Below are 14,338 nucleotides of genomic sequence, written 5' to 3'. Positions count from 1 at the left end.
TCTCTGTAAAGAAAACACAAATGTACATGCTTGTCACCCTCTTCCGCTTAAAAGCCCCAGAAGCCCACCAGCTTTGTAACAACAATGTGAGGCGATAAAGAAGAAGAAAGGAAAGTCTGCGGCAAGCAGAGAAAAAAAGGAGAGAGGTAGATGAGGAGGATAATTGGATGACAAAGTTCAGACAGGTGCTTTCCCCCACATTTAGTCTACCTCGAGTTCACTCCAGCATAATTAAAAAAAAACCACCTTCATAATACACTCCAGTTTGGGGACTGCTCCGTCACCACCTTTCATATGCACACCTGCCTCTGTTTCGTTTTTTATTTTATTTTGAAGGAGTGGAAAAGAACCCCCCCCCCAGGCATGGTAATCACTGTTTATCGCACTCTACCATTAAGGTTTATGAGACAGGATGTGTGAGCGTGAGTGTTTCTATGAGATGGTGAGCATTTCTATTATGTGCCTGCACGGCCTTGCCTTTCACTGAAGTAGATCCAGACTTAAGCCCTGTTAGAGGAAGCTGGCGTTTCCCCTACATTCTTATAGCAGCAGCGGCCACCCACCGCCATTTGCCATTTGCCAATTGCCCCTAGTGCTAGATAAATGAAGGAACAATGAAAATTCGTCATCTGGCCATATTTAACACCCAAAACAAACAACTGTACAGTAATTACAGTACAATTGTCCACATTAGGAGACACAAGAGACGTCTAAACTGATACTGGCGCTGGGAAGAAGACCAGGACTGAGACTTGGAATTACGGAGACATGTTATATGTTGTTAAATATTATAAAAAGACATTATTATTACTCCAAGGAAAGACAATGAGAGGCCTGAAGTAGGTGAGATATCAGTATTAGCGTGGTATAGTTTTGATTTTAATCATCAAACCATGTCAGAAAAAAACAGACATGGGAAGGTATTCCATATGAAAGGCAGACAACAATAGAGGGTGCTGTACACATTTCTTTTGAAATGTAAAACTTGACCCTCTATTTCTGACGGGGGGGGGGGGGGGGGGTATGCGCCAAATATTACTCCCTCATTTTCTATACAGTTGTCTTCAAGCTTTTGACAACTCACCTCAAATTCAACAGCAGGATCCATTTGCTCTGAATCTTGTTCGCCATTCTTCACTTTTGTGGTAATTTCTTTTCTGCGTGCCCTTTCCCTCCCTATTTTCCCTCTCCATGGCTCTGCAGTGTGATAGGGAAATTATAGGCCTATGAACATTTGCCCTGCTTCAGCTACAATTAGACCTCATTTTAATTAAAGAAACAGAGTGCCAATTACCCTCATACACCTAGAGAAATGGAGACAGAGGGGGATAACGGAAAAGAGGAACGTAAGACGGGAAGAGATAGTAGAAGGTTTGGGATTTACAGATGACAAATGTATAAAAACTAGATAGACTTTTCAGTGTGCCAATTTTACAGCTACATTCATCAAGCTTGCTCTGAATGTCTTTTTTTGTGCTTGGCTTGGCCAGCTAACATGAAGCCATGACAGGTTGATAACATATTGGTGTCATCATAATGTATTTCTGTACGCTCAGTACTTTCCTTTTCCATCTCATCCCGACATTGATACTTCTGACATATACCACATGTGTAGCTTAATTATTTCAACATAAAAACAAACACTGACAATTTTTCTGTCAGAGAAATACATTGCTTTTTCTTATTAAAGTAATTTAATCAATACAAGACACAAAAAACGAAATAAATGATGCCGAGCAAAGAAATCATATCAGCTTGCATATTTGTTTGGTGGTTTGGGGCATATAGCTGCTCTGTTCCCTGCTCGATATGAAGGTTTGTCCTGCTTCTTGGAGTAGTGTGAAGTAATTTCTTGATAGGAGAGTTATTGTCCTCCAGGTGTAACTCAAAACCTCATGTGTTTCAGAGAATACTGCAAGCACATGTTTTAAATTTTGCAAAGCCAATACCCTGAAATTAGATGCTTATGGGATGTTCTGGTGCCTCTGGCAATTTGATACCTTCACGTTTCACATTTAAGTTAAAGGAATAGTTCAACATTTTGGAACATACACTTATTTGTTTTCTTGTCAAGAGTTAGATGAGAAAATCGATACATCTCTAATGTCTGCACGGTTAGCTTAGCTTAGCACAAAGACTGGGAACAGGGGGAAAAGGCTTACTTGAATCTGCTCAATGGTTTAAAAAAAGAAAAAGAAAACTTGCCTACCACCTGCACCAAAGCTCACTAATGAACATGTTACATCTTGTTTGTTAAATCCGTACATCATCCGTAGATTTTTGATAGCTTCAGACTAAGTCAGCCTAGCCGGTTCCTTCATGTTCAGTCTAACGGTAGCTGGCTGTAGCTGAATATTTACAGTATAGACATGGAAGAGGCATTCTCTAAAGGCTCGCGCAGACTACACGACTTTCATCGTCAGCCGAATGTCGTGCTGCTCAGATTACACAACGTCACTGATCGGTGGTGACAGGGGGCCACACACTACACGAGCTGACAATGTCTGTGTCACCTGACGGCTGGTGTCCAAACCACGTTTTGTAAGAAAACACACGTGAAATGTGAAACGGAAATTGACGCGATACTACACACAAAACAGCTGCTGTTTGTTAATATAAAAATAGTTATTATAAAGACAAAAATATGGGTGAAAGAATGGATTAGCACACACAGGTAGCAGGGATCGTCTAAGCTACAGAGAGAGCTGGAGGCGAGTAAAAAGTGTTTTGCGGTGAAAAAGTAGTTCTCTGTCCTGCCAGCTGCCTGTTATATATATACCTGCCTCGCTGGAAGTGATGTCGAGTTGGCATAACGACGTCGCCGAGCTCACTGACCGGCAAATCAGGTTAAAAAATCGTGTAGCGTCAACTAGGCTTAGCATGACAATAATGTTGAACTATTCCTTAAAAAAAAAAAAAAAAACTCACTTTGGTCATTTTCTCTCCATTTTAACATCAGTGTTCCCCAGTGAGGTCGATGTTCTTAAATGGCTAACTATGGTTACAATAAATGACGTCTGCATTAACATTAGTTTGTTTTGCTTGTTGGAGTATTCAAATAATTATATATAATAATTATTCTTAGCAAAAGAGTATCATTATATGGTAGGAGTGACTGTTCTCCAGGTATTATTAACCACATGTTACAAAGGATTACGCTGGTTAATCATTAAAAATGCAAATTTTGGATGTCCTTGGTTATCTACAATGGAGCAGTTAAAGAAAGCAAATGAGAAGACAAACTGATTTTCCTTCACGTGCCAGCTGTCCAGTGTTGTTTTTAAGAGGGTAGGTTAGTGTGTGCATGTGAAAGAAAAACTTGCACTCAATATGTGTGTATGAATCATGTTTGTGTGTTTTTGACAGAGTTGTGTCTAGTGAGATTAGACCTCAGCTTCCTGTAGTTCCTGCCCCCCTTCCTGTCTCCTGGTCTGGTGGGGGCCGGCCGCCAACATCCTTCACATGCACAGCAACCAAGGGGGGCCCTCTTGAACTACTTGTCTACAACAAAATCCTCCTGTGGCACATGTGGATGAGCTCAGCTACTTCAAGTGTGTCATGGAGTAGCGAGATGATAGGAGCGAGGGTGAAATGAAGAAAAGGTGTTAATGTGTGACACGTTAGTTCTCTTGTTGGTCGGGACGCATATCAATGCGTGTTGTGGTTGGTCTCTGTCCCAGGACAGGATGTGGCCTAGTTAGGGAGGAGACTTCATACTGGACAGAAACCAAGGATGTCACCAGAGAGGATCAACACTGCTGTGAATGAAAGTGACTGACCCAAAACAGTGAGGATTAAGTACAGGTCTAATTTACGTGACCTCTGAATGTTTTGGCATCAGTTTACAGTCACCAGAGATTCACCGGACAGAATCATTACATCAATTCATTCTCAGAGATCACACTGGAGAACTTGTAAGAGAGGTCAATCTTCCTTAGCTAATAATATATTCACTACAACACTGAAACCATTTTGATTTCTAGTTGTTTTTTCGCCTAACATACGATCCACCGGCAGATCACCCTTTTAATCTTTTCTAATTCTTGCTCACTGTTAAGTATGAATACATCTGTGAATCACAACAGAAGAAAGGATCTAACAAAAGCTTTGTGTTGGAACACGAAACAAATGTTGATTTATACAGGTAGAAGCACCTTCTATGATTCATGGCCATTCCCTTTTAATTAATTGCAGTAAAGTGGAAGGAAACGCTGCTACATTATTCAAGCCACACAAGTTCAAAGTGAATATTTACTCAATGGTGTAAAAAGTTTGGAGCCTCACGTAATATGAGAGGTTAAGGTTAAGAGGAAGTGAGACATTGACTTGGTTCTGTGGCTTTTTATATCACCGCCTACGAGTAATGAGTTTTGACCTGTGGTGTTAACTGCTGAACAGCACTTGTGCATCTTGGACTCAGACAGCCTTTTTTCCTCAGACAAACAAAATTCACATAGCTGTGAGGCCTCAAGATATTCCCAAAGAGACTACATTAGATGAAATATGAACATCATCTACAGAGAGGTGACATCTATGACTGTTTGAGAATAGATTAGTGTTATTAAAGGGAGTGTTTGCTGTGTACAAGAGGAACTGAATAACATTGGCCAGAAGAAGAAAATTTCCACATTTAAATCCCAACATGACCAAAGGTAGGACACCTCACTTTTTTTTCTGGTTAAATTGTTAATCATTTTAACTCTAAGAACACAAATTTAAGAACGTCAAGCTTTACATACACAATTCGCCTCACTATCTCTAACGGTATGATTGATTAAAGTGCCTTGCTTTACAGTGCATTTCAGCCCTTTTGGAATACTAGTGCCCTCTTTCTTCATCTCTTCTTGAACGTACTGAACCAAGCGACGGAGAGCAAGCTTTACCCAACATGCTGTTCGGGAGCGAAACAGTGTAACGGGGGTCCCTTGTCAATACACTACACAGTCTATGTTCCAGCAGTAGTAATGCACTACTAATAAATATGTACCATAGATCTCACGAGCTTGCACAACACAATGTCAACACTGCACTTCCTTCCTCATCAATACACCTGCCAAGGGCGATGTCAGGATTCCCTGTAAATTCACCTCAATTCGAAACAACAAGTCCGAAAATCTGCGAAAACTTTGGTATCCGCTTTGCTGAGTTGATGTCAAGTTGCAGAAACATGGTGGATGAAAGCAAATGTTGGGTTGATGGTAAGACACTTTTTATTTATTTATGTATTGTATATCAATGTTCTGCTAACAAACAGCTTTCTACGCGTGGTTTAAATGCTCTGAGCAAGAACATACAACACATCTCCTTTGTAGCTTCCATTTTGTCTCCAAATTATGACTTAAAACTCATGAATACACATACATACAAGTCGGAAGAACGACTTCCCAACTTGGGAAAAGGGACCATTCGAGGAGCATGTGAATACAAATAGAGATTTTTAGTGACTAGTGCAGCGCCCGTTCAAAACATACCCATTTGCAACGGGCCGAAATGCCTCTGGTATTCTCAATATCATCAACCTGCAGAGCCAGAGAGCCCCGCAGTTCAGACCCACTGTCTGACGTATGCATGCACCGCCAGTTTTTCCCCCTTTTTTAAACTTTATCAACAGCAAATATTACAATATGCCTTCAGTTTATTGAGGTGTTCCCAAAACATGAGACACACCCAAAATATTAATGATAATAGCTGAATGATTATTGTTATTTCTGCTTTACATTTAATGGACTGAATGTAGGCTAGACACACTGCACACATGAAAAGCTCAATGTAATGTTTATGTAATGATGTAAATGAAAGATGTGTTTATAAATGCATAACATTTACAGGAGATGCTGAAAGAAGAGCCCCTGCCACTGAAATCTAACTCTAAGAAGTTTCTGATCCAGACATAACCGTGAAAAAATGAAATCTTCCCAGGGCATTACAAAGGATAGGGTGACAGTATTCATTGAAGGTGGCAAGCCAACGTTAGCTTAGTAACATTAAGTTAACCACTGCGTAGGGTTATCAAAACATTAATATTTACACTCAAATTAGCGGATGCCACGTTAGGCATAAAGAATAACCAGGGTTAACCCTAACCCTCTCTCTACGTGGCTCTGGGTATAATGTAGTCACCGACTGTCACCGACTGTTGTTTTAACTCAAGCATGCGTACATCTAAAACTATGGGTCTGGAACTGAATGGTTGTTGAGAGAAATTGAAGAACATTTCCATCCATACATGCATAGACTCCTTCCATTTTAGTTAGATTGATCTGCCACTGAGTGAATTCATCTCCTGCTACTTCAAATTATGGACCCCATTTTCTCAAGGCCTCTTCAAAAATAACCCAACTCTGTGAAAATCTGAAAGCCTTCTTGAGAACATTGTTGCAGGCTAAACCAACTCCCTCATGGCTTCCTGATACAGAATCCTTTAACAGGAGGAATGAATTACAAAGGAATTTAAGTTAAAGTAAAAAAATTATTTCTTTAAAAAGAATTTCTAATCATTATAGGGTATAATGCACTTTTCAAAACCTCTGCATTTCCACAAGCAATTATTAAAGACCACTGTGAGGGGAAGAAGGGACAACACTTGAGACGATGCCCAAATTAGAAAGAAGACAAACCAGTGGTGTGTGCTCTGTTTGTTTTTGGGGTAGACAATCAGACTGATCATTTCCACTGTAACCTGGAGATTCATTTTATTATGAAACGCCACGACTAGAGCTGCAGCCAGAGATTATTCCATGAAATGTGGGTCACGTGTATTGATTAGTGTAGCCAGACACATTTTTATTCATCACTATGTTCATAGAAATTCTGCTGGAGTCTGACTGACTTAAGGGAATTCACTTTAATTCTACAATATTACATTATAGTATTTTATTAAAAGCATATGCAAACACGGCGAAACGGGGAATGCCTTATTTTTGTGAGCATGTCACATCTTTTAATCTTCAAAAGTGATGCAGTAACCTCTTCTGGGCTTAAAAACATGTATTATTTCTTGTCAGAGACCTTGATTCTACACAATTGAAAGTCAAGTGCCCCAGTAAACAGTTGTGTGCCGAATCATACATTTAACACTTTGGTGTTTTAAAAGACAATTTCTGTGCCAGCGGCCTTTACAAAAAGGTTTTACTTTGTTGGATGCTGTCAAAAGCTACAGACTGTACAACTGCAGAGTAGGAAAGAACATTTGTTAAACAAAAACTAACTCAAAGCCACACTCATCTACATAGAAAAGGTGTTTACATTGGGAAATGATACTCTGCTTGTTGATTGATCATCTGGGTGATGTGCTAGTCAACATCAGAGCAAAGCAATCTAGATCCTGTGATCAGAGTTGGCAGAAAAAAGCACCACATTTCTATGCTTGACTGCAAACAGACAAATGTCACACATTTTCAGTTTATGTAATGGGAAAGAAATTAACTATCGTCTTGGAAGGAAGATTACACATAACTAAGATAGAAAGCTGTCAATACATCTGTGAGGGTTTTTTTTTACCACAGCACCAAGATCCTCATGAACAAAATTTACTTCTGACAACTTTATAGACACTTCCCTGCTCAATACCTGGAAGCTATCACACATCATCACTCTGTGGCCTCTACAAAGTAATGAGCCACCATGTTGCCATTTCCTTTATAGACAGCTTGAAGGCAGCAGATAATCCGTGAAGCCACAGAGCTGAGCTAGGTGTCATCATGGCAAAAGCACCATGTGAAAGTGCAGGTTGTGTGCTTGTTTTCAAACACTTTCTCAATCCTTGAAGAGGACATTCATCCTGTGAAAGGATACTCATTGTCTTCTCCTGTCCACAGGGAGGCCTGAGGTCGGGGTTAGTCATAGACTGGCACCCCTGCAGGGCGGACACTTTGGAGTCATGCAGCACTGAAATCCAGGATGATCTTTTTTTACCAGCAGGAGACTCTGCCACCCCCGTGAGTGCTGTGTCTTCCAATAATTAGACCAGATAGTTTGCCAGCTAGATGACTATAGATTAATTATTGGCATGTGTCTTGGGTCATTTGATAAAAAGACTGGGATCCACTTCAAAATGTGGTAATGTGTGCGTTCACCAACAGCGTTGCAATGATATATTATCCCATAGAGCAGCAGCAGCAAAATTAACTCCTGTTTGTTAAAGCTGAAAAGACATGATAATGTGAATGTTTATATAGTAATATATGACAGGTGACCAATTTCATTTCAAAACTTGCTTGATGAAAAACTCACATAGCTCCATCTACTGCTGTGATGCATCTAACAAACTCTCCATGAGCCCCAAAAATGTCGACGGCTGTGCTTAAAACAGAGTTGTTGTTTTTTTTACCACAGCAATATCTTTCAACAATTCATTTTGGGGGAAAAATAAAATCTTGCTCAAGAAAATGCACACACAACCCCCCCCCCCACACACACACAGCTTTCAATGACTAATCTGCTGTGGGAGGTGGACAGCTTGAAGCCAGCAGTACAAACTACAGCTAAATAAACCATCTAAGGATTGACACATCTAAGTAGAGATACAAGAAAACAGACTCTCAGCGAGACTCTCTCTTTTATTCTGACACATCACACTTCTTCATATTCAAACAACAACAGACACGCTGAGGGCTAATTCTCTTCATCAGTCTAAGCCTTACTCCTACAAGCCTGCGACTGGGTGTTTGTGTGGCGATGACCGATTTATCTAGAATAAAGATAGACTCATCTTTGGATGTGGAGTCATTTGTTAGAGTACAAAGAGCTTAATTTTCCTTCCTCAGCCAACCATACTATGTTTTTTGGCAAGGAGTGAATTCAGCACTTCAAGTACTTCAAGACCATACTTTTGTCCAATCTCAGAAAAATCGATTATTTAAATGGATTTCAATAATACAATGACCCTTCTGCGATAATTGGATGGGTGGAGCAGAGACAGCAATCAGTTATCACTGAAGCAATGGTGATATGTAAGAACATGAAGGTAGGCAGGGAGTGAAAGAACATTTTGTGTGCAGCACTCACTAAAAATAAGATACCAAGCTGCCAAAAAAAAGGTGTTTAATGCTTCTTTATGTGAACTGACCCACTCCTTTCGGAGCAGGACTCCCTCTTAAAGCTCTTAGCTGTGTGCAAGCTGTAGGAGGGCAGCTAGCGCACAGGAATGTCTGTGTTGTGCCGTACACAGCAGAGCCTACTTGGTTCAATGCAGTATATAAAAGCAGGCCCTGGGAGACGAGCCGTGTGCAAGCATGAAGGTGAAAGCAAATGCGCACGTGTTCTCTAGGTTGTTGTCGAACCGAGTGAATTGCATTTTAACTTAAAACGGGCATATCAAAAACAAGATGTAGGTCAACCTATGACGCAGAGAGGAAAATATCCCAGACTCAAATCGAATCAAGTCACGCGCATGCTTCAAGCAGAGAAATTTTTACATCAAGGTTGCTTTTTTTAATCAATTCTTGCACATCCAGGCTCAGACGCCTCACCAGCCTCATGTTGCCCCCCCCCCCTTCAAGATTTCATTCTATTTTTTAAAGTAACGACAAAAACATCACAAAGCGTAAGACAATAATGGTATGTAGAAACGCTTCACAAAAGATTTTTTTCCCCAACACAATGCGCAGTAAGCCTCAAATAACAGCTGCGATTAGAGTGCAAGATAAATGAGAAAGATGGACCTGAGATAAAAAGCTCCTTCTCAGTTGCTGTTGTCTAAGTACAGTAAAGGCCTTTTTAATCCCTTTGTTATAATCACGTATTCAGCTCATCACATGTATCTCACAAATCTGGCCCCAGGTGTGTATGATTACAGAATGCAAATAGGCAGTATACCTACTTTGCTCATTATGCAGCGCGCAGACGTGCACACACTTGCACCATTCTTGCCCTCTCTGCGCTTGCTCTTTCTATTTCGTCAACTCATGACGGTCTCCCCATCTCTCCTTGACTCACTTCAAAGAGAACCCCCATCCCTCTAAAAGTGCCATTCTCCTTGGTGCTTATGGCTGATAGGCTGTGGCCTCATTCCCTCTCTGCTGCAGCCTGTCCCCATTGTGTCCCACTCACAGAGAGTAGCGTGTGGGTGGAGGACAGACTGGCTCTCCAAAGTGAATGCCTGACATGGATGTATGGGCTGGGGGTGTATCCTCTCACTGAGCTAAACTATCATCCACCTGCATTTCCCGGCTGCCATATGCATCCTTCTTCGGCGAGAGGGGAAAAGAGAGAGAGAGGGAGAGAGAGAGAGAGACATGGAGTGAGAGTACTTGTGGCACTCGGATGCCTGTTTAACTCTTGAGGAAGCTAATCATCGGATTGAGGTACTGAGGATGATGGGCTACAGGCTTTCCGAGAGGGGGGAGGTTGCTTTAAATGCAAATCCCTTTCTTATAAAAATCGGTTCCGTTTAAAAGGATTTCTGGGAAACGATCCACATTTCCACGGCAGGGGAGACAGTCAGCAAGAGGAAACAGCATAGCACCAGTCAAACATCAAGGAGACAGAGGACGTGGAAAGAGTAGCAAAAGAAAAGGCTACATGTCTGTGAAAGAAGGGATTGAGGCTCAAGTAAGGCCTCTTGGATGAAAACATCCTTTTTTGCATTTGAAACACTTAGTGAGTTTTGGTTTAGATTGAGAAGCATTACGCTATTCATCATGCTAGTTATGCCACGGAGGAGTCAGGAGGTGAAAGAATAAACAGAAGACAGACGGTGTACAAAACACGAGAATGTCCCCACTTTTTGGACATTTTTTAGAGGGTTGGTGTCAATCTTGCCTTCCACCTAAAAGCGTCTAACAGCAGATTACATAAATATGAGGCTTGAATATTTTGTTTAATTCCACATAAAGAAGCCTGCTACATGTTTTTAAGCTGAATGGATATGAGGGACAGATGTGCATTGGCGTCCCTCGCTGCCTGCCCACAATCCACTACCAATCCACTGTCACTATCAACAGTACTACAAGTTATTTCTTACACACACACACCCTTCTTCGGATTAAATTGTATATATATATATATATATATATATATTCAATTTACAATGTTTTAAATCATGTAACACTAATGGAAATGCAACTCAGTTGTCATTACTCCCACTTGGCCCCCGGCACATCTACTTGTAGCTGTTTGAGCTCATTGCTGAGAATGGAGTCTGCACATGTGCCAAACAAAACATGTTAACGTCACCTCTTTTGTATAGGGTTGCTTTGGTTTGGGCGAGCATGATATAGAACGGCTGCTGTGTGCAAAGTTTGCAATAGACAGGATGACACACCACCCCTCTTTCCTTTAGTAGAGGCTTAAAGAGCTGTCCATGTTTTTGACCCCATCAACAAGAATGCTAAAACAAATTGCACTGGCAGATGCACTCGCTTGTTGCACATTACGTGAAAAGCTTTGTAAATAGAAGGATGTAGGAGCTGCAATAACGTACCATATTGCAGAGGGTATACTCTCCACTGCCAGTAGGATTTACAACACTGTAAAAACTATAAGCACAAAGTACAAGCCTCCCAGACAAAAGTAAACAATTTTGCTAAATAGACACTGTCTATACTTCACACATATACTTCAGAATCTCAGCTATTTCTCCACCACAATCAAGCTACAGTCAAGTTTCATGAACACATGTAACAAGAGTCGCATGATGCATCCACCACTTTCAATTTGCACATAAAAGAAAAGGTCTAAATATTGCAAAACATTTGCAGTGGATGGAAATGTATCTATCTATTAACCTTTCCTTTAGCCGATTCTCTGGTACACTTGGATGGAAACATGACTATCGATATTAAGAGAGACCGTCTACAAACTTGTTACACCACAGGTGTTTCAGTGGTGCTCCCTCTCAGAAATGCCTTAAAGCTATGGAAATAAGATAGGACAGAATAGAAATGTGGTACACCTGGGTGGAAAATTGTCCTATAAGTCTAGATGAGCACAGACGAGTTTTCATCATTTGAGCTCTGGACCTGAACAGGTGGGGAAGACTGCAGTGCTTTTGTCACAGGCTGCATCTTGCCATTGGTAAGAGAGAGAAACTGTATGTGCAAGGAATAACGAGGGGCAGGGAGAAAAACAAAATGGGTACTTTATAGGTTGCGCCTGTGTGTGGGAGGATAACAAACATTTATAACTTACATTTACAGTTAAATATGTTTTAAAATCGCAGTAGGGCTACATTAGTGAGAATTATTAATACTGGACAAAAAGCACATGCCTTTTCCATTTAAGGCCATGGTCAGAGATCTCTGTACATGACACACTTTATATATGCAAGGCGAGGCAGAGCGTGTTACTTTCTTCTGTGTGTGTGACAGTGTGTGCGTGTGCATCCTCGTTACTAATTTCCACCCAAAGCTTGCTATTAATTTCCAGCCAAAGTAATTTTCTGATCAAGAGGTCCGTGTTTTAATCTTCACGGAGACAGAAGCAAGAGAGATCCACGCGCTGAAGGAGCAAGTGGTGTGTGTAAGTGAGTCATTTATCCTTTAGTTGGAAAAGGAGGAGATATTTGGCAGCAGTGAGCTTCATCTACCCTCCCATCAGTTCATTACAGAATTCCCTACTAGGTGGAGAACAAGGGGGAGGACGATCCAGAGTGTGCTGGCAGAGCAGCGGGCCATTACACAAGACATGGAAACCAGACATCTTGTTCACACTTGGCAAGCCACAGATGTTCTGGAGTCAGTCGACAAGGCGCTACGACCCCCTCAGCTCCCGACTACATGTCTGTCCTCCACGCTGTGCCTGTGCTGCACCTGTTTGGAACCAATATCAGCAAGTGGGAAACAGAGCCAAGTTGATTGAGACTATTATTCATTTTCTAAAAGGGAAATGTTTGATGAATTCTGCTACTAAAAAACCTGCTGGGCATCGCTTCCTAACACACACAACTGAGGTTGGGCACCTCTTATGTCGAGGAGGAAAAGACCGAAGATCAAATTCCTGGCTCCCAGAAAACTATGACCAATTGTTACGTGTCTGGGAAAATCCCAAACTTCTCTCTTGAAATACAAAGTCAACAAAGTAGCTGCGGTAATTTTACATCTTCTTCTGGTGGGTGTGTACTCACAAGCGGCAAATCCAGGCTTTAAAAAACCCTTCAGAAAACCACGGTTGAAGTCACATACTGTATGCTACATCCATGTGTTTGTACAGTCTACAGTAGAAGCCATACTGTAAATCCACCCCTCCAAGAAAGGGCATTTAGTGCCAGCGAATGTGGCGTCCGGCCTCAAACCAGAGGCAGTTGACAGATTCATGTTCCTGCCATAGAATATGTGTAGTCATGCATGTTCATGGTGTTCCTGTTTATGGCAACTATTGATTGGACCGAACATTATTGTTCGTGCTCATTGTTTTCGGGGCAAATTTATTTATTTTTTGTTACAAAACACCTACCTCATGTAGCAGTACACGTTGGGAATTGGCCAGAGAAATTACTGTTGTGTCAATGTTTTGTTTTATGTTAATGTATATACACCGTATATATGTCCATTACATCTAGAGCACATGCTAGTCGTGCCCCAATGAAGCAACATCACCTCAAGCAGCTGTGTATAAGCTTAAAACACCACCAACCAGAAAAGAAATCAGAGATTATAGAGTGGTAACAGACCTGTTATTCCCATAGACTGTTTTTGGATCAAAGGTATTACAGAAAGTTGTCTCAGCGGCATTGTTAACGAACTCAAATCAGCTTTCAGCTCCCTCCACAGCACTGAAACGTCCCCATTAATGTCACATAAAGACAGCGACATGGCAGGAGATTAAAAATAAACAAACACCCAGCTTTCTAGTTTCTTATTTGTCAGTGTGGCTCACTGAGGCTCTGTCTCTCAACCCTGCATTAAGCAAATTATCCACACACTGGCCCTGTTGTTATGCTGACGATGCTGAGCTGTACTCACCTGTGAAACCAGGCAATTTGAAACCATCATTTTCTTTAACACTGTGACAGCTAATTTCATACTGTGTTACTTGTCCCTCCAGGGTTCACAAAGCAGATCCAGGACAATTTTGCCAGTTAATGTCAAGTCTGCTGCCAGAAACTAATATAAATTATGATCGAGATTATATATTTGATACAAAGCGTTGTTCCTCAAGGCTAAAATGCCTCATGTAGATGTCTACATTAAACCCGCATAAAACACACCAGCCCTGCATTAGCCCTAACGCACCAGATGATTTATAGATTATAGGGTGAGCTGGATAAGATCCTTAGGGTGCAGCCTGGGAAGTTATTGATGATTTTAAAGTGAAAACTAAAAGTATGTCTTAGAAATGCCCTTCGCGAAGATATCAGGTGGGCAAAACCTTTTCTTTGGCAACATGTGGAAGAAACTCT

General features: G+C 41.1%; 1 protein-coding gene across 1 annotated transcript in view; it reads right to left on the bottom strand.

Moving 5' to 3' along the window:
* Positions 1 to 14,338, bottom strand: part of ephb4a (eph receptor B4a) — a 35,421-nt gene that overhangs the window by 19,819 nt on the left and 1,264 nt on the right. The gene's annotated exons all lie outside the window — the stretch shown is intronic.

The sequence above is a fragment of the Micropterus salmoides genome, unplaced genomic scaffold (assembly GCF_014851395.1).
Source record: "Micropterus salmoides isolate LMB-PRFRI ecotype aquatic unplaced genomic scaffold, ASM1485139v1 Ms_hic_scaffold_9, whole genome shotgun sequence".
Classification (NCBI taxonomy): domain Eukaryota; kingdom Metazoa; phylum Chordata; class Actinopteri; order Centrarchiformes; family Centrarchidae; genus Micropterus; species Micropterus salmoides.
The sequence above is the reverse complement of the archived record's forward strand: the minus strand, read 5'-3'. Positions and strand labels throughout refer to the sequence as shown.